Source organism: Ixodes scapularis, unplaced genomic scaffold, assembly GCF_016920785.2.
Source record: "Ixodes scapularis isolate PalLabHiFi unplaced genomic scaffold, ASM1692078v2 PGA_scaffold2__306_contigs__length_199485367, whole genome shotgun sequence".
NCBI classification, from domain to species: domain Eukaryota; kingdom Metazoa; phylum Arthropoda; class Arachnida; order Ixodida; family Ixodidae; genus Ixodes; species Ixodes scapularis.
Genome location: NW_024609857.1, coordinates 190,732,461 through 190,759,418, shown reverse-complemented (window position 1 = coordinate 190,759,418; position 26,958 = coordinate 190,732,461). Strand labels below are relative to the sequence as shown.

At 46.9% G+C, this 26,958-nt stretch overlaps 1 non-coding gene across 1 annotated transcript; it reads left to right on the top strand.

The window, feature by feature from the left end:
- Positions 1 to 2,093: 2,093 nt before the first annotated feature.
- Positions 2,094 to 2,167, top strand: Trnac-gca. Its single transcript has one exon. It is a non-coding gene; the product is annotated as a tRNA-Cys (tRNA).
- Positions 2,168 to 26,958: the final 24,791 nt, after the last annotated feature.

Genomic DNA, 26,958 nt, shown 5'->3' with positions numbered 1-26,958 from the left:
GAAGACGGCATTCACGTAGCAGGAAACACGCCTTTATTTTAAATCTGTTTCTAACAACAAATACCCCCGGTATACAGATGGGCAACCGCGAAATAGACAGAGTGCGAAAGAAAAAAAAAAAACGAAAAAAAAACCTACAGTTTTAGCACCCTATTAGTTAGATGATACAGTGCCTTGTCATAGTCAATTCTTAACAGGCGCCAGTAGGGAAACACATTTCATCATCGGACAGAGCAACGGACGGCATGCTGACATATTTGCCTTTGAGTTTGTTTATTTCGTAAGCTTCTAGTATCTCTCGAGTTCGTTTGTCACCAGTCCTTTTGAGCATGTTTCTTTTGGTACTCGGGGGTGCGTTCACAGTCTCAGCACGTCCTCCGTCAGACGGTAATCGCGTGAGCGCTCCGTTGCTGTTCTACTTGTGGGTGCCATCTTCTGCGGTGGTAATGTGAACGCGACCTTCTCGGGGCCTGCTGCAGCGTGGGACGCAGTAGAGCCTAGGTCACACAGAGTTTCCAACTGTTCGGTCGAGGTCACCCGAATTATGCGCCGCGTTTGTAATACGAGCCGCGAGCAGGTAGCAAGAGTGTTGATCGTCTGCAAGTCTCCCTGGTTTTCCGACTGCTGTCCTACTCGCCACGCGGTTACGCGGCGCATTCGCACTTGCGACCAATCTCTGCATAAGGCGTTCGCCGTTACACTGCAAGTGCTCCCCACTGGTCTGAGATGGACCCGCTGTTCAATCGCGTGTTAGTGCCTCCGGGAGTGACACGGAGGCGCTCGAGGAAGCGTTTAGGCTAGCACTGGTATTCAGTCAGTAAAGAGACGAGCGCTGCTTCAGTGATCGGCTGCCAGTCGGCCTGTTGACTTCGTTGTATGACGTCTAACCGGATATAGTTAGTTGCCAGCCCTATAACAAGTTATTTCTTAGAGCAACAATAGGCGAATAAAAAGACGCAAATGGCTACAATACTTGTCCTCGCAGAAGAACCTAAAACAACATGTCTCGCTCCATGTAGTCAGCCCCGAAGCTTTTATCTTTCTTTTTTTTGTATACGAAGTGTTTTCGACATTCGTCTTCCGCTTCCCACTGTTTCGCCTTCCCATCGTGATTCCGGTGCCCTAAATCGATACCCCTACATAACAAGGCCGCAATGCTTAATGTGATACGTCACGTAGTGGAGGCCGGGTGTGCCCCGTGTTGGCGTCTGATAGATGACGGAGAAAATCCAGCAGTATACGGCCTTGTTATCCAGGAGGTGTTGCCTAAAGTGGGAGACGTGTTACAAACACCCAACACTTCGCTGAGGCCCTTGTGTGGATCCGCGGCGTACAAAGCGACACTCACGCCACCTGTAATGGCTGCTTGCAAATAAAGATTCCATTCCGATATGGCAGAAGTCAGCGCAGAGCGGCCAACAGGAGGATTGCACGCGCAGTCTTTTTCACGCTAGACAAGCAGGTACCAAAATATTATCGCGCAAGGTTTTTGTTTATGGTATCTGATTATCGGGGGAATCTCAAAACTCGACAACGAGCTGTCCCAACTAGGGTATAAGTCGAGTATTCCGTGTTCTTTGGTGTATACGAATACAAAATTAAAATGAGCGAAACGATGATGGCGGAAACAGGAATGCCGTCTCAGCCTGCATCATGGTGCTGGCACGGGGTGCGTTTCCGAATACTTCTACCGAGCTGCCGATTCATGGGCTTACGGTAACGTTTGCCACCTAAATAACATTTTACTTTGTAGATATGTAGATCATTGGCTTACATTAAAAGTAACACTGTAACACGTTATCAGGTTTCTGTAATTTTATTTCGATATTTTTCTTGCCATGTTGGTCACCCTACGTGCATGGACGTTCTGTGAGCATTCTCGAAACACGTACTGGGTACATGTTTACACGAAACTAATACCACGTGGAGTTTTTTTTTATTATATGCATACAAAGCACTTCCAAGCGTTCAATACATGTAAAATATCAACATACGCCAGTGATATCTTTGGCCCTAAATTAAACTATGCTGAGTTCGCTGAAAACCACACATTCGACCAACATTAACTCAGTAAGAAGACACTGACGTCTAACCCCTGGTTAGCTCAGTTGGTAGATCGCTCCACTGCAAAATGGAGAGGTCCTGGGTTCGAAACCCGGACCAGGCGGATTTTTTTCGGTCGCGCACCATTCACCTAGTTGTGTTTGGAGATTTGAGTTTGTCTTTTGTCCCTTTTGTCCAGGAATTATTTTCGTCATTGTTGTCCAACTCGCTTGCACCTTTGCATTTAATCGCATTATAATCATAACCATTAAAATGCAAGCCTTTCACACTTGTTGGTGCTTGACTGGTGGCACCTGATAAAACCTGTTTGCTCTACTGACGCCTAAGCTCCACTGGAAATGGAGAGGTTCCTGATTCGATACCAGGAACAGGCGAAAGTTTTCAGTCGCGCACCAGTCACCTAGCTAGGAGATTTGTGTTTGTCCTTTGTCCCTCTTGTTCCTCTTCTCCAGGGATTATATTTAGTCATTCTTGTCCAGCTCGCTTGCACCTTTGCAATTAATTGCATTATAATTACGACATTTATGTTTCTCTTCCCGATATATATATATATATCGGGAAGAGAAGCATAAATATCATATATATATTCAGGCTGCCTCAATAGAGAGAAGCTGAACCCCAGTTGCGTTCTCAGTGCTAAAAGAACCAGCCATGATCCGACTATGGATCTTCTAAACAAGCTACGTTTCAGCGTAACACCACTTCAGTCAACTCGTTGCTTAAAGGGGCGATGCACCAATTTTTGTACTTAGCGCAAATACCGCTTAGAACGGATCCCTGACAATAATGATCTATGAAACACGCGTTCGTTTTTCACCCCACGCAATAGAAGTCCCAGAAAAAAATTAAAGAAAAACGAACACCGTTCACCCCCTCAACTCGCAGCCAGAATAAGCGGCCACGTGATCTGGAGCCGACTATATGCCGCCAATGTAGATCATAGCCACGCGCTGGGGTTGGCAAAGCACAGGGCACGCGCTGAGTTCCAGATATTGTTATGACTCGGTTATTATCGTCGTTGCAGCGATTGGACACGGGCTACTACCCAAATGCTTCTCGAGCTAGTAATTATCACGAGCCCAAATCGAGTGCCCACGCAATGCTCGGGTCCAATCCATGAACAGCATTCAAATATCGGCATATGGGTGTACTGCGATACCCACGTTACGTCATAAAATTTTGCAAAGGAGAGATTGAATGAAAATGATCGCTTTTGTCCTTGAAATTACACCGCAACAAAGGAGTTTCTTGGCCAGCGGAGTTGCGTGCGAGTATCCTTGAGCCCCACTAGTGCCAGTAAGCTCGTGTATAGTGAAAAACATTCCAACTGAATATCGTTGCACAGCTCCTTTAAAATTCTCGTTAAGAATTCGCTGAAGAAAAACGGAACGCTTTGCTGTTCTTTAGGAGTGTTATAGCAGTACACGACAAAGCAATACGATATCGCATTAACATCCTCGCGCCATGTCCAAACTCAGGAGGTCGCATTTTCGAATCGACACGATCTCCAATGACGCCTTCTCTGCACTCATCCCCAAAATGGCGGCGCCCACAAGAAAATCGGCGAATGGAGTATCGATGCTATAGGCATATCTAGTGGCTCCGCATCCGGCGAAGAGTGTATATACCGTATTTTTCGGTGTATAAGACGCATCGTTGTATAAGACGCACCCCCTAAAGTAACTGGATCGTGGGAAAGTAGCGCCGAGCTCCTCGTATGGTCGCCATTTTGGCCCTTGAAATGAACAATTTCTCCTTAACTTCTCTATTTTTGGGGAGCCGATCGAAATTGAAATCGATGTTGACGGGTAGCTTTATAGACGCGTTACTTTTGTATTAGCGATGTGCGCGGCCAAAATCGTCGCTGTGGTCAGCTTTCCACGATTGGCCAAACCATGGGCATATGAGCACTGTCAGATTGTCAACTTTGACGGTGTTAGTTTCGGATTGCTATGCCTCCTAGCTTCCACTGTGCTTTTTAAACACACCACCGAACTCGTCGTCGCACCCGATGGTAAGTAGCCAGAATAACAACTGGTGACGTCACGGCGAGGCAAATCCCAATCGTGATGTCACGGAGGGAAACCATAAGAGGGCGCCACCGAAACATCTCGGCGCTAATAGTGAGATTTTTCTATCCACACAACGGCGAAAGAAGCGTACATCTCCGTACCTCCACCACACGCGGTGTCGGTGCTTGCAAGCATTGAAAAATAATTTTCCTGTTAAAAAAAAAACAAAAAAAAAAAACAAGAAAAAACGCAAGAATAACAATAAAATTGTAACAAATATGTGAAAATGGGCATGATAGATAAGTTGATTGCATACACAGTGCCAAAGACGCTTATATTGGCGAGGAACGCCTCCAGTACGACGATGCTTCATGGTGATCTTGGCGCGACTGGATTAGAACGACCCTCTCGAAACTTAAAAAAATTTAAAGGGGCCGAAATGGCGATTGTCATGGCAACGGAGTCTGATTAGCCAATCACCTTGCGAGGTTTTGGTCGTCTGTATCTTAGTATTTTTTGGGGTTCGGCTAGCAGGCAGGGAAGGCAATGGCGCTTTTTTGCCAGTATCCAGTGACTTTAGCACCCCTCACTTTTCGCAAGTTTGTTCTAAGTAAAAATTAGCATATAAGACGCACCTGTGTATGGGAGGCGTCTCTAAGATTTAAGCGCGCGCCCTGCCATCATGGTACCACCCGGGTGCGCGCTTGAAAGCACGCTTGAAAGGCTACGCTAGTGAGGTAGGCGGAACACACGGTTTGCTAAAAGTCCCTATTGTTGAAAGACGCTGGTGCTTCATAACGGGGAGGCTTAACAACCCGATCTAGCAGGCACGGAAAAGTGACAATAGGTGAGCGGCGTTTGGCAACTTATGGTTTCTTAGAAAATTGTTTTAGTTGTTGACAAAGGACGACGGCAATCTGCAGGCTTGTTTAAGCATGGTGCGGAAAATAAGTCGAGGTTTCAGAACAATGCATGCTCAGGCTTGCGGCTCATTGTCGTCGTTTGTCGACAGTGAAACAAAATTTTAAGAAAAACCGGAAGTTGCCAAACGCCGCTCACCCACTGGCAAAAGTAGAGGACTGACCATGTCATCCATCATAGCAATCTGCCACTCTTAATTGTATCGAAATGTTTCCTACTATTTTTTAATCGCACGAGAAATGCGCTCTTCCTTGTGGCTCCAAGTTTAGGCGTCTGGTTGCGAAACCTACTGTCTGTGGTTCGATCCTCGCTGTCCCCTGTGTTAAATCACGCTTGTCACAACTAACTATGCTTGCCCATAATTAATTACGACTAAGTATGCCTGCGTATACATTGTCTGCGATGAGCTGTATGTTTTATGTTGTCTTGTTTTGTTCGTTTTATGTTGTCTTGAACTGTGTGTAATGCTTTGAGCTACATTTAGGCGTAACGCTTGTCCTAGGAAACCCGACTCTTGAACACATTTTGTGTTAAAATAGAACGTTAAACTACTTAGATCAATGCAGCACACAAGAGACAAATTCATTAGGGTGCCTATCTATCCTCGTCGTAGCAGTGTCACCACAAAGGGCGACACAAAAATGACAGGCCGGCACTGACAAGGCACGCCACGGAAAATGCCGGAAGTGTTCTCCCTGTGGCTTCGCGACTATATCATTTTTCTTGGGTCGTACGATATGAAATATACAAGAAATACAATAAAACTCATTTTGCGTCCTTCTTAAAAATCGAATTGAACATATTGCCTTTTTTCTCTCCTTATTTTTGTATTAAAAAAAACAATTGCAACAAAAATTTACAGAAAAATAAGTATTTCTGTAATATCCGTTATCGCATGGGCGCAGCTCACGCAAAGACGACAAAGTGAATCATCTTCCGAGCAGTGAGAGAAAAACCATACAACGCTTTCGAACGAGAACCAGGTGTGACATAACCGGCCAACCGGCCGTCGCCTCGGGCCGGTTTCATTTCATCTCCACCCACGTCGGAACACGAAATCTCTTTCTCCGCTAACAAAAGACAGTCGCCGTTCATCGCTGCGCACCCGCTGAGCTACCGACAAATCGACAACTCGCTTAAATATAAACGAGAACAAATAAAACGAACGAACAAAACAGACCCACATTCGCACATATCTAAACGACACTGAGGCGGGTGCAGTAACACCCTACGAGCTGCCTGAGCATCAACAACGATGACGTTTATTTAGGCCACAAAATAAAAATAAAAAAAGCGCGCGCGAGAGAGGGTGTATCATTGCTTCTACACTCGTAGCAGAACGTCCCCACCTATCATGTCTCCCCATCTCAAAGGCCTCTTGAAGCCCGTACACGGTTGCCGACTCAAACGAGAGCACCGGGAGAACTAACAGTAACCGCTAGTTCTAGCCATGTCCAAAACCGCTGTCGAAAATGAAAACACACAACGTAAAACAAACAAACAGACAAGCAAAGAAACGAACGAGACAGCAAACAAGCAGAGCCCACCCTCGGACCCCATAAGGTCGCCGACAGAAACGAGAGAGCACCGGGCTCCTGGACTAACAGTAAACAATAGTTCCAGCCGCGTCCAAACTCCGCTGTCGAGATGAAAGCAAAGAAGACAAACAAACGAACCAACACAGACAGAACTGGTGCAGACCACAACAAGACACACGACTGATAACAAGGACGTCGGAACGGACAGCAACAACGGACGTGGCCCGCCAGAGCGGACACGAAACACCGCCGCGGTTCGTTACTCGAGAGCCAACGCGTGGCGAGGCAATGTCTCGCTAGAAATGCTCTTGTAGCGATGTCCGCGACGGAGCACCTCAGCGGGGCGTCGTCGTCATCGTAGGATTGCAAGTGCAACGTTCGAGCTGGAAAGGACATCGAGTCTCCGTCGAACCAGGGGTCGACCGATCTGCGTTGTGATGCTCGCACCGCCATTCCTTACAGTTCGTTGTGCTTTGATTGAGAGTGCCGACGAAAGCGAATGCGACTATCTTGACTCTCGCGCGTGGGCTTGGGGATGAAGGTGGGAGGGACGGAGGGGAGGGGGGAGGGATTGCTCGTTTTCTATGCGTTCCCGTACGAGTTGTGTTTTCTTAAGGCTGCGACGAATATGCTGCGAAAAATGGACGAAGTTTGCCCGGCGGCTTTTGCTCTGCGCGTGGCATCAGCACAGTCTTGCGCAAAGTGAGCATGACGTCGGGCGGCGTTCGTCAGTTATTCGCCACATAAAGTCTGAACTCCATGAAGCGAATTTTGCGACGAATAGCAGACGAACGTCGCCCGACGGCAGGCTCGCTTTGCGCGCGACGTAGCAGCAACTGTGCTGATTCCACGCGCAGAGCAAAAGCCGCCGTGCAAAATTCGTCCATTTTTCGCAGCATATTCGTCCAATGGAGTTCAGCCTTAAGAAAACACCTGTCGCCTCGCGCAGGCAAGGCGCAAATATTGAGAAAGATGGAAAAAATATATATACACATATATGGAGTTTAGGTTGCTCAACGGTGGAAAAGGCAGAAATAAAAAAGGTTGTTCGTCGGTAAAAAAAAATGTGCAGGGTGTTCATTTTACAGCGAAGCTGTTTATGGCTAGGGTTCCGTGGATTTTTCGTGTGGGTAAGGAAAAACACTACGCCCATACCGCCACACGCGCACGCCTTTCCCCGTATAAAAAAATTCGAAGTAAATAACCAAAATGAAGCGTTGACGAACGCGCGTTCAAGATGCCATTTGTTTAAGGCTTTTGCTCTAGAACAGTTACTGCTGCAGACGCCGGTACGTGCGGCGCGTGGACCGGCTTCAAGGGTCGGCGATAGTCGTCCACGCGAATGTATATATATATATATATATATATATATATATATATATATATATATATATATATATATATATATATATATATATATATATATATATATAAAAAAATAAAGACCAGTTACCGTTCTCCCATTTGTAGTTTCACTTCTCTTCTCTCGTCGTAATGGGGAGGCCGTGCATGGTCCGGAATCCGGAAGAGCAACGCGCCCACGAAGAGCAACGGCGGGAACGTCAACGAAAACATCACCGGCGGCGGCGAGCGGCACGTGTGTGTGCTTACCGTTCGTCACGATGACCACCGATCAAGACAATAAATTTGTTCGTACCTTTGTTCAGTATTCTTGGTCACATCTGTGTCGTGTGGTAAACAGCTTCGCTGGTCATCCACCTTCCTAGTGCTGAATGGCTCCCAGTTTTTAGACTTTACATACTTGTTTAAAAAGAAACCGTGAAAGCTACACTAATGCTGTTTATGCAGATAAGCTACACGGCCAGAGGGACGTAATATAAAAAGCTAACCGTCAGGATAAGTCGGCTAATTAACTAAAATAGGAATATTGACTTTTTAATTATTGAAAATAAACGTATGATTTGAAATAAAAGCTTGCTGAACCTCATTGAAAACCGCTAAATCAGGCATTTTTTTAGAAACAGTTAGAATACGTATGTAATAGAAAACCTGGTGGTTTATTTAGGAACAATTGTAATAACGTACATTGGTACAAACTCGGAAACTTGGGTGCGAGCCGGATGCCCATCCGACCGTCTCCATGCTGTCGGTAAACACAATATGGCGGATATTGCAAAAGGGGGGTTTTGTCCATCACGCTAATGCTGACGCTGACACGTGTAAAGCAGGGTGGAGCGCGTTAGTTACCACTCGTGCCGCAGGGGCAAGGATACCGGTGTGGTAACGCGCCCACGCGGTTTTTCTGTCCCTTATCATCCTCGTTTTTTTGGCTCGTCGTTTCCGGGAACCTGACATTTTCCAAAAACATAAAAGTGATTTTAATTTTTTTTTTCATTTATCCCGAATTTCGCGTTTAATTGTTCAAGTGTTTAACTCCAAATTTTACTACCCAAGAACTGGTGCCTCAAATACGCACACTCCACGAGACCAGTAGTTTTAAAGATAACGTTTTACCGTGCGTCTTCCAATACTAGATTTTAAGTCATCGCGGGGTCGCCGGTAATTGGCTCGCAGACGTTGTAGCGAAATAATGACAATTTGTAGAATCTGTAATTACTACTCCGAATTCGAGACCAGGTGTTTTGTTTAATCCACAGAGCAGGTGTTTCGTCTAATCCAGAATTAGTAACACTCCACTGCAGTTGTGTATTCGTATAAATATCTTGGTGTAAACATTACTTCTAACTTGTCATGGAAACCTCATACGGATCACATTATCACCAATATTAATTCCATGCTTGGATATCTAAAAAGAAACTTCTCTTCAGCACCTATGTCCTTGAAACAACTTTTATACAAAGCTCTAGTTCCCTTAAAGCTCGAGTATGCCGCAGCAATCCTTGATCCCGGTCAAACAACGCTTATGAATAACATCGAAGCCATGCAAAATCGTGCACTACGTTTCATTTTTTTTTTTGCAACTATTATCGCACGGCTATTGTCTCATCAATGAAAGCAACTATATCTTTGCGTCTTCTTTCACTAAGTCAAAAATATCACGCCTATACCTGTTTTACAAAATTTACCATTCTAACTCCTCACTGAAGGACGGGCTATTTGTCAGCCCATTTTTTATTTCTAAGCGCGTCGATCATCACTTTAAAGTCAGCATACCTTACTGCAAAACCTCAGCATACATTGACTCCTTCATTCCTCGAACGTCCTCTGATTGGAACCACCTTCCCGCATCTTTAGCAAGCCTACAATCCATTGATTTATCTAGAGATGCATTAGTTCATCACTTTTGCTAATACATATTAGGCTGATTTTTTTTTTACTCGTAGAAGTGCATTGTTGATTTTTGCTTTTTTTTGTGTGTGTTCTTGTTTTGTTGTTCTTGTCCAGACCCCTCTGTAGTGAACTTTGGGTCCTGAGGGTGTCGAAATAAATAAATAAAAAATAATCTACAAAAGGCTTTATGACATCAGAACCCCGACTCCAGTTTCGGGTACCGTGAGGACTGAACCGACGCACTCAAACCACACTTCACCACAAACGCCTTCATATCGTGTACATCGAGTAGTTCCCTCACAGAATCGGCAGGACTTCACCACCACTCTGCCAAACGTGCTCATCAATTGAAGAAGAGCGTCATCTCATGCGCGAGTGCACAATCCATGACGAGGAACGAGCTGCCATGGTTCAAGCAAAAAATGTGTCCGGACAACCATCATCCCTCAACTGCTCCTCGGCCCTTGGCAAACCAGCCAAGGATCTTGGATGGCCACCAATGCACCGACTAAATTTTTAAAGGCAACAAGGCTAGACAGGACACTTTAAAGATGACAAAAAAAAAAAAAAAGAAACAGGTAGGCTTAGCTTATGCACTTTTATTTGTCACTGTTTCCTCTCAGGACGCGTATGTTTAGACTAATTTATATGGGACCGGATATTGGGAGGCCTGGAGTTCAAATCCCGGCGTTGCAAAAGATTTTGTAATTCGGTAGCTTCGTAGACTTTTATTTATTCGATCTAGCACGATTCATGTATCTGCATATTTTCGATTGTTCAATTTTATTTTTCAGTGCTTATTTATGTTTTTTTTTTATTCTTGTCGCTACATATGTGTTTTTTTATCACTTTTTGCCTTCCCATCGGGAAGTAGCAAGCGAGCATTATTCAGCACCGTTAACCTCTTTGTTTCTTTCATAAACCAATTTTTCTTTTCGGTTACCGTGCAACAAAATTAGCAAAAACAAATTTCTTTTTGCGTGTTAGGGCTAACAGTTTGTCCGTTGGCTAGACAAAATCGCGATTTTTACGAAGACGTCTAACCATACCGTATGCCCCCTAGCACCGTCGTAGTCGAACAACACTTGAGCTTTGGGTAGAAGCAGCGTCCAGTGGTACTCGGACGATCGGCATGGACGCCGTAAGGAGGCACTCTCAGTGCAGAAGAATGAATAAACGTCGGATCCTTCTATTTACCATCACTCCTCTCCACGACCGACTTGAAAGACAGTACAAAAAGCACAAATAGAAGCTGAACATTCCTGGGCCTACTCCAAAGCTTAAAAAAAAAAAAAAAGAGCCTTAGATTATCGAGAAAAAAAAGTCGCATAGTGTTATATTGCTTAGTACTTGAAAAGAGGCTGGGAATATCGACTGTTTTTTTTTCTCCTATGAGTGTGCTTTTTGTGCGTGTTGATCTTTTCACTCCAGCAATAGTACTCTCGTGTCAAATGTCTTGTCGTTCTCATTTTGTTTGCCGTTGCTTGTGTGCGGTTTCGAAAGAAAAAAAAATAACAGAAAGGAAAAAACAAAAAAAGAAAGGATCGCAAATAAGCACCCTGTGAATTTGGAGAACGGACATTCGATTAATTAGAGGGTAAAACAAACGATAACGTATTCTATGAGAACGATTGACTATGTCCGTTTGGAGCTTTAGGAATGAGCGTCACACGAACGAACACTGCAAGTGGCACCGTAAAGATTCTTTCCTGGAATGGTCCATAGACCATTCCAAAATAGAACTTCTAGCCGGTGTCATTTCGAGTGTTCTTGTGAATGGCGGTCACTTTCTTCGCTTTTCGAAGCAATCAACTCGCTCGCGCTGGGCTGTGGATTTGCGAACATCGGAACGGTGTATTCTAGGGGACAACGTAAATAGACCGATCTCACCAGCCAGGTTGTGTACGTCACCGGTGCCACAATGCGTCGAGGGAAGTTTAGTCTGTCTGCACGTGTCACAACCTCACTGTAGCTCTGCGCGTGCAGAGCACAAGATGTCTCGGGCACTGCCGCCTGTCTCCCGTGAACTAAAGCATGTGCCGAACCATAGCCTCCTCTATACTGACAAAGCCTGGCAGATCGCCACGAGACGCGGCCGCCGAAAGTGAAAGATAGAGCGGCAGACAAGAAGCACATAACGGGCGCCCCGCTGCGGCGAGACGCCGAAACAATCTTGTCCCGAGCGATAGAATGTCCGCTCGTACTTTTCGCGTTCTTCGGGCCAGCGCTTCTGTTCTCGTCAGATTTGAAAACCATGTTTCGGGTCCTCGCCGCTGCAAAAGCTGTGTGCTGACTACAGGCTGCCCGAGAAATGCTCTGTTCCAGGGCCGTAACCAGGGGGGGGGGGGGGGGGGGGGGGGGGGGGGTTAGGGGGTTCTGACCCCCCCGAAATTTTTTTCTGGGTACGGCCCTGGTCGGTGCACTGGCAGCCAGCCGATTTTAATCTCCACCTCTGCGCACGCGCAGTGGCGCCGGTCGGCTACCGGGTACCAAACCGGGACCGGTTCTCCGGTTTGCTGTAACTCTCCATTATATGCCACCGATGCACATGATTCATAGGCGAAAATAAGACAATAAACATTTTCAAAATGGCCGCCGTTGTCCCCGAAACCCCCCCCCCCCCCCCCCCCCCGAAATTTTTTTCTGGGTACAGCCCTGCTCTGTCCTACCACATCCTCACGCTCCAAATCTGCGACCGGGCACTATATGGCTCCGTCATCGAACTGCCAGGCTTTGTGTGTATAGGGGAGGCTATGCCGAACGCTTTGTGAGGTCGGCTTATGGTTTTATGTGTTTGTTTACACCAACGTAGTTTACATAGCGAGAAGCTCAGTGGTCGTCTGGTGCCTCCACTGTAGATAAGAAATTTAACCAGTGCAGTGCCACTGCCAGCCGAGGGTCTTTAACGTGAATGACACACGACCACACGCCAGTACGATGCTCAACCAGATCGAAACGAGCAAGTCTGAGGATAGACCTTATTAGAGTTCCTCGATTCACACGAGGGAAAAATCCCGGGGATTTCTCCCCGGCACGCGCGCATCACGAGACGAAAACGCGAGGCTTTTGCACATCGCAAAGCCTGACGTTTTCGTTGCGGGATGCGCGTGCCGTGGAGAAATCCCCGGGATTTCTCTCCTGTGTGAATACCAGGGGGGAGCAGAGTTGAGCATTTGTTTTTCCCGAGCCGCCACGTGGCTATTTGCAGAGATCAATCACGTGAGGAGCGAAGCATCCAGCGCCGTGCAGGAAAGCCACCACTACGGTCGCTCTGTCGACGTTGCACGCGCCAACGCGTACGTTGCCCTGCTTCCGCCTCCTCCTGCTCCTCCTTTTCTGTTCTCCGTGCGCCGCGGCGCTGTTCACCGAATTCAGTCACGTGACCAGCAAGGCATCCAGGGCCATGCAGGAATGCCAATGCCATGGCCACTCTCCAAGGCTGAGTGCGCAACTCTGCTACCGTAGGTAGCTATATACAAAAATTCTAGACCTTATGAGAGCCGTGTATGAACCTAAAGGCCCGTTCACACTCTTGCGACCGACTTCGACCGAGAGAGACCAGACCGGTTTTTAAGCCTTTTGCGACTTCTTAGGACCGGATGCGATGCAGCGGAGCTGGTCCTAAGAAGTCGCAAGAGGCTTAAAAACCGGTTTGGTTTCTCTCGGTCTAACTCGGTCGCAAGAGTGTGAACGGGCCTTTATTTATTATTAGCGCCACGACTCGGCGGTTGCGCGCACTGTCGGGCCTCCGAATCATCTGTGAGGCTTCAGCAACGTCCCCGCTTTGCTTGCAAAGCGCTCTGCGCGCTAGTTCTTACGATGTTGCTTTTTCGAATGTGGTGGTGGCGTTGGATATTTGGAAATAAATTACATCCGCAAGCCTGGTTCACACAATAGACCGATCTTATCAGCTATGCTCCGGCCCCCCTTAAGCTGAGGCCAGAAGCTCCGCCTTCAGTTCGAGCTCGCTGGCTTTCGCAGTGCTTTAGCTGCGCATTGTTGCGCGTTCACACTTGGGTTAGCAAGGGCAAAAAGTGTTCGCGCTGAAGGCGGAGCTTCTAGTCTCTGCTAAGGGTGAATGAAGTATAGTCTAAATATGGTAAGGGTGCAGGCAAGCTTTGTAGTATAGAGGTTTTCTGTTTCCTGTCATTCCCAGTCACGTTGGTTCCGCATCTGGTATGCGAGACGAAAAAATAATAAAACATTTCAAACTGGAATTTGCGTGAAAATATAGGCGAGGCAAAAGGAAGAATACGTGACAATCCCGCATTTTTCGTAAACACCTTTCAATGGCGTGGAGAGATCAAAACGATGTTTTACTGCATACCAAGAGTGACGACATTCAAAATGGCTTTTTTTTTTCTTCTTGTTTTTCTAAGGATAGGCGCGGGCGTGTGCGGGCGCTCCGACGCTAGCGTGCTAAATACCAGCCATGCCGTCATGCTTTGAAATGAAACCACGTTTTTGCGCGTCGGGAGTTACTTTGTGAGCTGAAGCACTCGCTCCTGAAAGCAACGGCATTGGGAAAACAATATTTGTTCCCTGCCTGCCAGTCGCCGCGGTCGTGCGACGTCGGGTGTTGCCGTCCCCACCTCGCTGCAGATATGGCGCTTTCTAAACTGAAACGTAAGGTCCGCCCTAATGTTCATCAACGTGCCTGTTCTTGTTTAATACGCTGCTACAAAAATTCATCTATCTCAAAGAATGCTGTGTAAAAGTATTGATTACCTAGGTTTCTTTCGGTAGGCTTTCTTTCGAGAGGGACCCCGGTGCGTGAAAAATTCTGCCGCGAAAGACAGTTGGTGAAGGGAAGTGAGCTAAAGCAAAAAAGGCAATGTCTGCACGCTGAACCTGCACAGCGCGCTTGTTTGTCTCGAGTTGAGTCCTTGCACAAAGCGCTTTAAGAACTTTTCCCCTTAACTCGAGATGTCTTGCACCGGTGTGCTCAGGTTCTTTTTTTTTTTTTTTTGTTTCTGTGTGTTTAGCTTTTAATCCCGCCTGCCGGCCTGGCAAACACGTGCCGCTGGACTGGTTTTTTTTTTTTTTTTTTTCGTATGCTGGACAGTTTTATTTTGTCTACAATTTTGGGAACCAGTTGGCGACGGAGCGGAGTGGCATGGTTTCGATCGAACAGCCATCTCCGCTCGCGCGACAATTTCGCATTGCACTGCAGGAGTTACATCACGTGTTTCATCAGTTGGAGACTGCTTTCATTTATTATATCACTAGTCAACCTAATGCTGCGCTATTTACTACTAAGCGGGTCATTTTTTAATAAATTTTATTATGTGCAGTTTGGTTCTTATTTACCTATAGCGGATACATATACAGGGTATCCCAAAGAAACAAAAAACTTACAGGGTTTTTTTTACCGCAAAAATAAACTAGGCATCGCTGAACACTCATTCTCCGCCCGAAGGTAGCGCTAGAGGTCACAACCAGATGCCAAAGTTTCAGCCCGGTCCGATAACTTAATCAAAAGTTAAAAGTGATTTTCTAAAAATTTCAATGGGAAAATGGCGGCCGACGGAGTTTTCGTATACATGGGGCTCTATGGCACCAGAAACCGAAAACGGGCAAAAATGGGCTCCATTTTCCCATTGAAATTTTCAGAAAATCACTTATAACTTTTGAATCAAATATCGGATCGGGCTGAAACTTTGGCATCAGGTTGTGACCTCTAGCGCTACCTTTGGGCGGAGAATGAGCGTTCGGCGACGTCTAGTTTATTGTTGCGGTTAAAAAACCCTGTAAATCTTTTTTGTGACACCCTGTATATGTATCATTTAACTGAAGCATTGTAAAAGCTGTCATGACATTGGCATTTCAGTTAACATGTTGAAAGACTCCCAGGTGGTCTAACTTGACTATAATTTGTTTATTGCAGCGAGCAAAATGTCCTTCGTTTGTCCAGCACATAAAACAAATATTTCTATTTTTCTAAAAAATCTCTGCTCGAAGATCTACTTTTGTTGCTCAAAAGCACTGTTTTAGCTGCTCCAAAAGCCACTTTTGTTGCTCTAAAACACTGGTTTGGCTGCTCCAAAGACCACTTTTCCTGCTCCAAAAGGTGCTCCAAAACGGCTTAGCCCAACCACATCACTGCACTCTAAATAAGGTCTTCCCTCGGTTCTGCAGCACGAGTTTTCGATCTACTCGCCCCGAGCTGCGGTACGCAAATAGACTAGGCCACAAATCCCCCCCTTTTCCAGAGAAAAGGTATACGAAGGCAATGAGGGCAAAGAAAACCTGCGGGCGCGCACGTTGAGCGCTGATTAAAACTATGCACGAGCGCTTTTCACTTCTGAGATAAGTAGGGCGAGAGGAAGTAAACGATGTTGCGATGAGTTTCGCAGATTGGCCGCCGAGAGTTGTGCACACGAATAGCGTTTGCCACGTGCCCTGCCGCCACGCTCGAAGTAAAGCTTGGGCTGAAGCGTGCACGATACAACAGACGCGAGGCAACGCGCGCACCCGCGTATACAAGGTTCGTTCTCCGTGCGCGGAATTGACGCGGAGGGACCTGGCGGTTTCGCATTGTTTTTCTGGCCGCAAGTCAAAGCCGCAGACGCGACATGACTCGCTTCCAAAGAAGGCCGGTACTCAAACTGATTAGTTCTCGTTCCGTAGGCCGGAGCGCCGCCACTTGTAGAGCAGATGCCCCGGCGCTTGTTCGGCGGAGGCAATTACCGGAGCAAGGACTCGGCGGATTCGTTGCCGACGATACGGGACGAGAATATATATATATATAAAGAAAGGAAGTTCGCCCCGCGCACTTTCAGTAACTCTCGTGAAAAGATCGAGCGTTCCGGGGGAAAGCCGTAGGAAGGTCAAAAAAAAGAGAAGGAGAGAGAGAGAGGGGTCAGAAATGGAGTTCGTACTCGTTTCAAGAAGAGCAGCTGGAACCATTAAAAATCGAAGGAAGTTGTCTACCTCTCATATTATTGGTCTGGCCAATGGGTTCGCGCGGCTAATTGTTCGATTTATTTACTTCCCGTCAGATGAAGCCTGCGTATATGGACAATAGAGAATTACGCAAGTCAATAACACTAAAGTTTTTTTTTTTTTTTTAAGATCTTGTATAAGAGAGGTAGCGTGCGGGACACGATTTGGATCACCCTGACCCCCCATTTCCCCTCGTGGTGCATATCTATACTTTCGAATCAAAATCATAAGTCGGCTTCTCATTTGTAGAGAGAGAGTTTTATAGCGCAAAATTATGCGCGCGAATGCTCCGTTCTACGCGCAGTGCCACCCAGCGACAACAAAAAGGTCAAGCGGTCGCTTCGTCTTCCTCAGAGAAACGTGGTTCGTTCGTAGTAATCAGATTGTTCCTTTTGGTCGTAGAACCTACGGTAAGTACAAATTTTCGACGAACGATCGCATTAGCTAGTTCTCGTAAGCGTCGTCTCGTTGAACCTCGAATGGGAGAGCTTCGAACGATATACGGCAGCGAGCCGTTAGCGCCGTGCCAGCTCTCAGCATTCGCGCGTCACAAGCTTGAGCTGCAGTCAGGCAGCTAATGTACAGTGCACCATACAACAGACACTGTGCAGACCAGGGTGCAAGATAGACAGGTGGGGAAACGGCCCATAGAAGCCTACCGCAGCGCCGTGACCGGATTGTGTACTCGTTCGCTTGCGGGTACCGCCAATTTGCGACAGATGGCGCTGCGGCGAGAGAAAAAAAGTCGGAATAGGATTTGCGTGGAACTCTATGGGAGAGTGCGCAAAATAAACCGAGAGCAGGACAGTCCTCCATTGAAAATTCACGAGAAATCATCTCCGTCAGTTTAGCCGGTCGCCACCGGTCGCATACCCGGAGTGAGAGTTCGCGGTGCTCCACATAGATGGCGCCACAGGAAGAGAGAAACCCGAGGGGGACACAATCCGGTCGCTCATTTGGCTCTCGTTTCCCCACCTGTCTATCTTACACCCTGGTGCAGACACTGATTGAGGTGGGATTGTTCCTCGTAGGGTGACCCTGTCACACTGATCATACAAGACCTCTCTGCAGTCATCTTCGGAGCATAAATCAAAAGTACATTGAACGCCTTTGAGGCGTGTTCGCGGATCTGCAACGAATATACCCTGTCCTCTGTATGTGACTATGCAGAGTTGCTTCGTTTTAGGTAACCGCAGGCCGGTGTCATGAGATGGAATAATGTGGTTTCGATTCCTTATAAAACAAAACCTGGAATTACTCGTGACCATCTCGAAGTATGAAACATTGGTTGTAGGGTTCTTTATTGGTGCCGCGCCGTTCATTTGTCCGCTATCGTCATGCTGTGTCATAGCCTCCTTTATACTGAAAATGCCTTCCCAATGACTACTTTGTCGTCGTCGTGCTTACTTCACAGATTTGCTACTAGGGGCGCCAAAACCCCATACAGAAATGCAGACGACGCTTGTCCACTGCCTGCGGCTACAGTTCACTGTAGCTAGCGTGAGCTATGTTATCCGTTAAGCTACGTGATAATGTAAGTTTCCTATGTTAAGTTACGCTGTAACGTGACCTTTCGTGATCAAATAGGTCACTTAATCACGTAATTTTTTTTTGTGACACGAGTAACTGCTTTCGGTCGTCGTTCGGCCGGCAGATAGTGCGCTTAGCAATTGCCGGCATAGCTCAATAGCACGAGGCTGTCTGCGGCTCGTGGCACACACACCGCGACACCACACGTACACGCGCGGTCATTTCATTTCATTTATTGATCGTGGGCACATCAGCACCTTGTACTTAGTCCTGACACCTTGTGCTGCATTCTAACTCGCATGATACCTTACTGTTGTGTGCCTATGTGCAACACGGACTCGCGAGTTGCACTTCCTATTGGTCATTAAGCAGGCTTTTATGGCTCCTTGTAATCCCCTCCTTGGGCACCAGGACAGGGGAGGACTATACTATCCATCAGAGAAGCTAGTGAGGGTGTTGTGTGCGCTGGAAGAACTTCGTAGAGATGTTACAGAAAAAACGAAATATGCTGAAAATGCCGTTGCATGCAGCTGGTGATACTGCGGTGGATACACTTATACACCACGGCGCTCTAAAATACGCAAAGGTAGAGAAAGATGTCAACCATTACAAAGATTTCCTGCAGCTAGGTATTAGGTATTTCAGTCCAATTTTTACAAACTACTCGGCATCCCTGACTGACAAGCACGACCCCAAGAAGATCTTCGCCAGCAAGCCACTATCTACGAAGTCGTTAAAACTCTAGAACTGCATACGTGAAAAATAGTGCGGACCACAAGAGACCGGTCAAAAACATCAAGGGGTTGTGCGCTTAAAAAACAAATTGAAAATGTATATCAAGATCCCCGGTCAGAGTGCTGCCGACGGGTGCGCAGGTTTTCGGTCAGCGGGGACGCGTTCGCGGTCCTGAGAAAAACCACTTGACTGCCGCATGTAGTCCGCGGGCCGTGTGTTTTGCGGCTCTGCTCCAGTAGCAATAAAACGCTAAGTGGTCGCTGCATCAACGTTTTGGAAGTCCGCCAGCCTGTCTGTCTTCTTTTTAATTGGCATTGATAATTTCTGTTGTCGATATGACAAGCACCAGAGGTCTGGTAACATTTCAGCATAGAAACAAAACCAAGACGTGAAAGCTAAAAGAAATGTATAAGACTTCTTTTATATATGAAATTTATACTGACGGTGCCCTGCGCCTGCTATGTAGCATGAGTTACGAATGTATTCAATTCACAAATGGCATCACAGTGGACTGGCAGCGGGAAGCGAAGAAGAGTCGTCTGCATTTTTGTATGGGGTTTTGGCGCCTCTAGTAGCAAATATGTGAAGCAGGCGCAACGACGACGAAGCATGGGGAAGCCAACCACTGGGCAGGCATTATCAGTATAAAAGAGGCTATGGCTGTGTTTACTCACGCATTAGTACCTGTTTGGAAAAGATGAACATTGATGATAATAAAGAACTTCGCGGACGCTGTTAATCGAGCATGAAATTAATAATACGATGCTTTTTACTAATTTCAGGTGGATTTCGGTGATGCTGCAAGGAGTTCGAACAGGTAAAAATGAAAAGAAAGAATGCCTCGTACGCTTTTCGTCAGTCACATAACCGAAAGCAGATAAAAAATAACTGGCAACGCTTATTTATATAATAAAAAAGTACCACGACCTTAGTGACGTTGTTCCTAAACATGACCTATTCGGTGCCACTGGCACTGAATGGGTCGTGAGTATGTTACTCTACCGGTTTTCGAGGCTTACGGAATAAGCTTTTTGTTTAGTAGCATTACCGACAAAGCCGCTTCTTTGAGCGAAACACTCAGCACGCGCGGAGCAAAAGTTCGAATTCATAACGTTAAAGGGCGACAGAAAGAGGCTTTGGCTCAACGACTGCGCCGCAGAGACGCCATTGAGCCTAACGTAATCCGCCTTAACGATGAGAACGCTTCGAAAACCGCGTCGTTGCGTCATCCAGGCCCATCTCTTCGAGGAAGGTCCGCGTTGCGCAACAACGAAAGAACCCTTCAATGCCACCCTCGTTCGACGGAACGCTTCCACGCGCCGTCTACCCCAAAACTGACAGTGCGGTGGAAGTTATACGCTCAATGGACCAATCCACCGCCTTCCTTTCATCGCGTGACTCCACTCTCTGCGCGTGGGAATTGCCAGAAGCGTGACCACGTGACGAGAGAAAATAAATAAGGGTATGACTGTCAATTGAGCACGTAGCTTGCACCGCACTGTCAGCTTAAAAGTGCATAGAGTATAGCAAAGTGCGTGTGTGTGTGTGTGTGGGGGGGGGGGGGGGGGTGGGGGGGGGCGCACTAAGCCCCTACACTCTCCCGAGCTGTGAACGTCGTCGGGTGCAAAAGTGAGGAGGCCAGATAAGTGCCAGCGCCGTCGGGAGATGACAAACGACCGGCATGAGGATTGGTCCCGCTCTATCCAACGCAATTTCAACGGGGCATAGAGAGAGCGTCGCCGCGGCATTCCTTCTTTATAATTATTTTTTTTCGTAAATGCCACGTTTTGTTATCCACATTTTTCCCGCATTTCCTTTTTGCTCCTTGTAAAAAAAAAAAAAAAAAAAAAGAAATTTCGACGTTTCTTCGCGGCGCATGACCTTGATCTCCCAAATCGATGTCCCGCTTCGAGCGCTCCTCCTCGACCGAAGTCTGCTTTTTTTCTTTCTTTCTTTTAGGGAAGTCACCCAGTCGAGGCAGTCGAGGAACGATCGACTTGTGTATCGCAACTGTCGGAAGGCGATGAATAGAAACAAGGGCAGCGAGAGCCTTTGCGTCTACTCCCTATTCCTCCCAATCAAAGCTCGGCACGCTGACGCCCCCGCGGGCTCTTTTTTTTCTCCCAGAGTTCCTCTCCGTACACTCGGCGTCAAGTATCTTGCGCTACGTCGCCGAGGCAAGCGTAGCATAAGCAGTACTAGAGCCCCGCACTACTGCGACAGCGTGTGAGTTTGTTCTATTGGCACGCACTGGCGCAACGAAGGCGTCGACAGCGCGGGAGCACTGCAGAAACTACGCTAGCGTTTACAAAGTAATCCGAAACAGATAGAACCGAGTACAGTAAAAAAAAAAAAAAAAAAGGTTCCTTCCTAACAAGAGACGGGTAAAGGGATACTTTCGGAATGTGTTTTGACCGAGATACGGAGGCATCTGATGACTCTCATTTACTCACATTGCTATATAAGGCTCCGCGAAGCGCCGAGGAAGCACCGAAATAGTCTCGCGTTACATTTTGTGTAAAGAGAAAGCGAGTAGAACGGCGCAAATAAGTTTTCTCTGCGGCGCTATTTAGCGACTATTTCAGGCGCTCAGCAGCCTGCCATACCGAGACCGAGGAAAAATCAGCGCAGAAAAGATCCGCATTCAAAGAGACACTTTGACGCACCTCTTTTGTGATCACGCCGAGGAGATATTCCGCGCCGCTGCCAGAATGGTTCGCATCGCAGCTGAACTGCTTACATTGAAAACTATATGGTACGAAACGAATGTCAGTTTTAGGAAACCTAACAACTGGTCTAGCCTATTTTGGTGAGGCGCTACGATTAAATGTTTGGTTCAAAAGTGACAACTATGGTGCATATTAAACAAAGATTTCATCGGAGCATTTAGATAATTTCATCGTTCATGATCATCCATAGCTGAGACAATGCCGGCGCACTCGCGCAGTGACGTACGATAACGTTATCCAGAAGATGCCACTACATAATTTCAATTGTATATAAACTCCCTTTCCGTCCAAAGAGGAACTCCTCGTATACTTTTTAACGCAATCGTGGAAACCCCAACTTTACATGCACCCCTTTAAGAACACACATTAACGTAAATTAACTTACGTGGTGTACGAAAAAGCAACCACCGTAATGCACAATTTGGTACACGATGGTCCAGTATTTTAGCGTTCCGAAGCTCGGAGCGAAAGCTGATGCAATAGAGCCCCCCAAAACAATGATCTCAATTCCCACCGCTTCTTGTCTCGGCAACTGTTGTTACCAGCCACCACGGCGAGCGAGAGCAGCTCGAGCCACTCAAGCAGACAACGTAACTAGACACACCTCTCATGGGACAGGTTTTGGAGTTCGGGCTTTGCAGGCGGGATCGAGAACCTCCTGTCGAGAAGCCTCGGTTCGACGCGAGCGCCTCGCGTGGCTGGCGATGTACTGGGAGCGATGACCTAACGCTGACGGTGTTTTAGCAATGTATTGCGCGCTGTGACGGCTCCGCGGTCGTCTCGGCAGGAGTTGGAGAGCACTCAAAGGCTCTGAGACACATAAATACGAGAACAGAGACTGATATCATGAGATCAAAGTCCTCTTAGGGTGCACGATCGGTTTAGCAATTGATAGCCCAAGGAAAAAATCGGGAAGGTTGTGGATACGACACGGCCGCAAGTTTCAGGCGTGACAAGGTCTACAACCCGAGTCTAGTGAAATGAAACGCATGTATCGATTGCAACAACATTATTTCTAAGTTGCAAAAGTAATAGAACAAAACGCAAGTATCAAATACATGCCAGGCGTGTCACAAGATGGCGGCGCGGGTGAGGTCATATCAGCGTCACACGTATTTGTACGAGGCATACCTCTAGAGCGAATAGAGATATTTTTATGTTTTTTTCGCCATCGTGCTTGGCTCGATGATGTCTATTAATATTTGTCATTTCAGCGATACGTATAGAATAGGAACAAACACAGAATCCTCGAAGGTCCATTTTATAAGCTCAAGTTCCAACATTTGACGTGGAATTAGTAACACAGTATTGTAACACAGTTATTTATTAGCACTTATCAGGAGTGTATGTCTATTCAACTTTCAAATTATACCAGAAAAAAATCAGTCGTATGACACCTCAGCTAGCAAGGACGAGTCAAACAGTACTGAGCGCGCACTTGGATGGCTCGTCAAAAGCGCCGTGTTCTCCCCGCGCTGGCGCGGGACGGGAATGAATGGACGTACTTCAAACCAGTGAAACATGGAGTCAAGAACAGTAGCTACACAACGACATAAAAACAATCGATTTTTGATTATTAGTCGCAGAACAGTAGGCTGTTGCAACGAGGTCTGCTTTCGTTGCACAATGTTTCCGCACATTGTCACGTCGAAATACGTGTCATTTTTCACCCGAAAATACAACGAAGGTCATGACGTGGCGCTTTTAGTCTGCTCGAGTTGTCCTATTGACTCGTAGCATCGACGTATACGCTTTGCTTAACATGTTATTTTTTCGCAAGAGAGGAATCACAGCGGCATGCCCGTTTATTTTTGTTTCGTACTTGTAAACTCGATTCGGCCGATTTGGAATCGAGTCCTCGTGCCTTCTTCGTAGCAGATGCCCTTGAAGCGACCGAGCGTACGTATAGTGCATGCCAATGCCACAGCTGGTACAGACCTGTAACATACTTGAGAGTGGGACGTGAAGGGAGCCAGCAACGCTGTGAATGCCACACCAGCAGTACGAGGCGCTCGCATCGAAGGTGCCCCCTCAAGCCCCTTCAGGCGGTATGATTTTTGGCCCACTTTCAATGAATCCGGGAGACGGTAAGCTCAGTAACGGTCCCACAAACTGCTTCTTGTGACGTTGGAAAAAGCTTTGGTTCAGAGTAAGGACACCTTAGCCATCCTACATTGCATTCAATCGAGTTGTGTGTAAGTTTATACAGCCGGAAGTTTGTCAGTCTCCATGAGGCGACTTGTCTCTCAGCTGTATAGTTGAGAAATTTGGTCAGTGCAGTACAATTGCCAGCCCAAAATTTCTAACGTGCATCATGCAGTAGTGATACACGACCGCACGCCGGTACGATGCTCATCCAGATCGAACCGGGCAGGGGTGGGGATCGAACCCAGGATGCCGGGGTTCTGCTTCGCAAGCTTTCGCTCCACGTGCTCGGAGCTGGTGTGCGCTAGCCCACCCGCCCACTGATCCCTCTGTCCTCCATTCTAGCGCTATAAAGAGGCAGTGCAACGATTTCAAGGTTGGAAGAATTCACCGTTTGTATTGTTTTATATTGCTTATTGTTCCAGAAGTAAACAAAAACACGCATCCTTCTCCCGAAATACAGAGAGTCTGTTGCAAAGAAAAAAAAAAAAAAACGAATTATTTGCCAATCGCGTGTGGCGCTTACGTGAACTTGTGTGACGTACGCTGGGGATGTCGTTTGTAAGTTAGCAATTGGTGCTATTTTGTGCTCAATATAAGATTATTTTTTTAAATATTGTCGTTTGAGCATACAGCAATGCGTGAAATTTATAGTAATATCCCTAAAATGTATTGAACTGTCGTGGCGGCATCTACTGGAAGTCAACAAAACCGTGCCCCCTCCGCAGCCACCCTCCCCTTCGTACCCCTTCGTTCCCGTTGTTTGTTTGTTTTTTTCTCTTTTTTTTTTTGCTGCAGCTTAGACAGCATTTTCTTTCCGCGTGCGTGGGAGCGCACTAAACATTGCAAAAAAGAAAAAAAACAAAACAAGAAGAATCTCATGAGCCAACCCGCAAGCCATGATCGAACGGCTTGGTGTGCCTAGTGCCACAAAATAGGCTGCGCAGCTCATTTAGTGGTTCTACGTGTACTTAACGGTCTGTCGATGTCCCGTTTTGTGCCAAGAATACACCTCGTATAAATATTTGTACATAGATGAAAGAGCTTCAGCAACGTCTCGAGTAATGTCTAGCAGTTTCGTTTGTTCGAGGAGCAGACAAGAGTCTGAACTTTCGTTTTCTCGTGTTTCTTGACGTACGATCGTAACGTCCACCGCAATCACGGGCAATGCCTACGGGGTGCGGTGTTTTTTTCTGCCCGGACAGGAGTCCCCTGTTCGTAAACCAAAATCTCCTCTATCATCGCCTACCGGGAGAGGAACAACTCAGGGGTGCATGGTGCCGGAGACCAGCCAGTTATGATGCCGCGTTGGTCGAGAACATGGTTGACGCGTTGCTCAGAATCACAGGAGGAGTGCTGGAGGACCAAAAAACAGAGGTCACAGAGTCTAACCGGAAGTAACATGAGACCTCAGAGATGTCACTGCGCACGTGCCTCGGAAGTACTCTGTCACCGATGCACGAGTTGAGAGGCGCCAAAATTTTCAATCTTTGTCATTAAAAAAAAAAAAAAAAAAATTGCGCAAAAACGCAGAAATGTTTTTTTTTTTTTTTTAATCTAGAAAAGGACCGAGACTAACTCTCACAATTGTTTGGCCGAAGTTCGAAAATTGTCGCACCGCCCCTTTAAATCGCGTTTGGCAGCCATCGAAAGCTTCGTCGGAAATCGAAGGAAACGGTTTCGCGTCCTGGGGAAATCTTCAATGAGTCCGCGAAAAAAAGCAAACCTGCGTCGTCTGGGCTTCTTGGCACTACGTCTAAACCTCAGAAAGTCCGAGTTTCAACCCTAGCAATCGCCAACTGCTCCCACTCCGCGCTAAGTGCCAAAATGGCCGCACCCATTATAAGATCAGGGAACGGAGTGCCGGCACTCCAAGCCCAGTTTATTTCGCGGTTTAAAAAGGAACCCGCGTAACTGTCCGTGTCGTTTTACGGATGTAGTCCCGCGCAACGCTTTGACCTCGATGATGCGCTGGCATAATCGAAAAATAAAGCTCTTTCGCGCATTTTTGCAGTTTATGCCCTTCACAACTAAATAAATGCAAGTAGGTTATAGACATCTAAACGATGCTTACGTTCAGAAGAGCACCGAGAAACTAAAACGCTCACAAAACCAAACAAAACAAGATGGATAGCTTTAACGTCTCCTTCGAGCCTTTATCATGTCTAGTAAAAGTGGGCACGCTTTGTCCCCGGCTTGCAGCGGCGCGGCGTGTTGGTGTCCCGTAATGGGCCTCCTGCGCTGAAGCTTTGAACAAACTGTGGCGCCCTCGTTTTGGGTAGTACAACTTCACCTGGTTGGGACTCCCACTGTCGTGGCGCCTTCGCCGTAATTTTTTTCCTTCTGTGTAGTGCAGAAGAACGGAAAAAACACCTTTGGACGTCCGAAATCGGCTACGTTCGACGCCGCAAGACAATCGAAAGTTCCGGATTCATGCCACCACCGTTAGGGTACGCGTCTCGTATCTCTAAGTGGTGACGTTAGAACATCTGGCGTCCCTGCGTTTTTGTTTTTTCTTCACCTGTATGTTTCTTTGGAACGCGTGATACGGCGTTTTTTGGTTCACGCTCTTATCGTTTTAGCTTTGGCCTGTGCTTCGACGGCGTTAACAACCTTCGTTTTTTTTTTTTTTTTTTTCTATTTTTCTAGTTATCGAGTTTCGCGTCGAGCAGGCACGCTTCTATATGTGTGGCAGTTTGAGTCGCTGAAGTTTGTACTACCCAAAGCAAGTCCTAACAAGTCTTTATTCGCAGCGCCTTCTGGGCAACGCAGGATGCCTATAGGTCCTCGGTTTCTCTTTACGTCCGACCGCGGTCAGCGTTACGATGATTCAATAAAGCCACTCAATCAGTGCCAAAAGGGCCTCGTCACGACGCTTGTCGTCTCCGTAAGTTCGCCGTCGCCAACAAAACTAATCACTCGCTGCAAAAAAAAAAAAAAAAAAAAAAAAGCTGGAGGATAGGTGGCGCAAGCTGCCGCCTGTTACAAAGGGTATAGCCACTACCCTTCATTCATCCATCCATCGCGGCGAAATTACTATGCGTGATTGGTCAGCGATAGCACAAACGGACAAACAGTGAGTGCCGT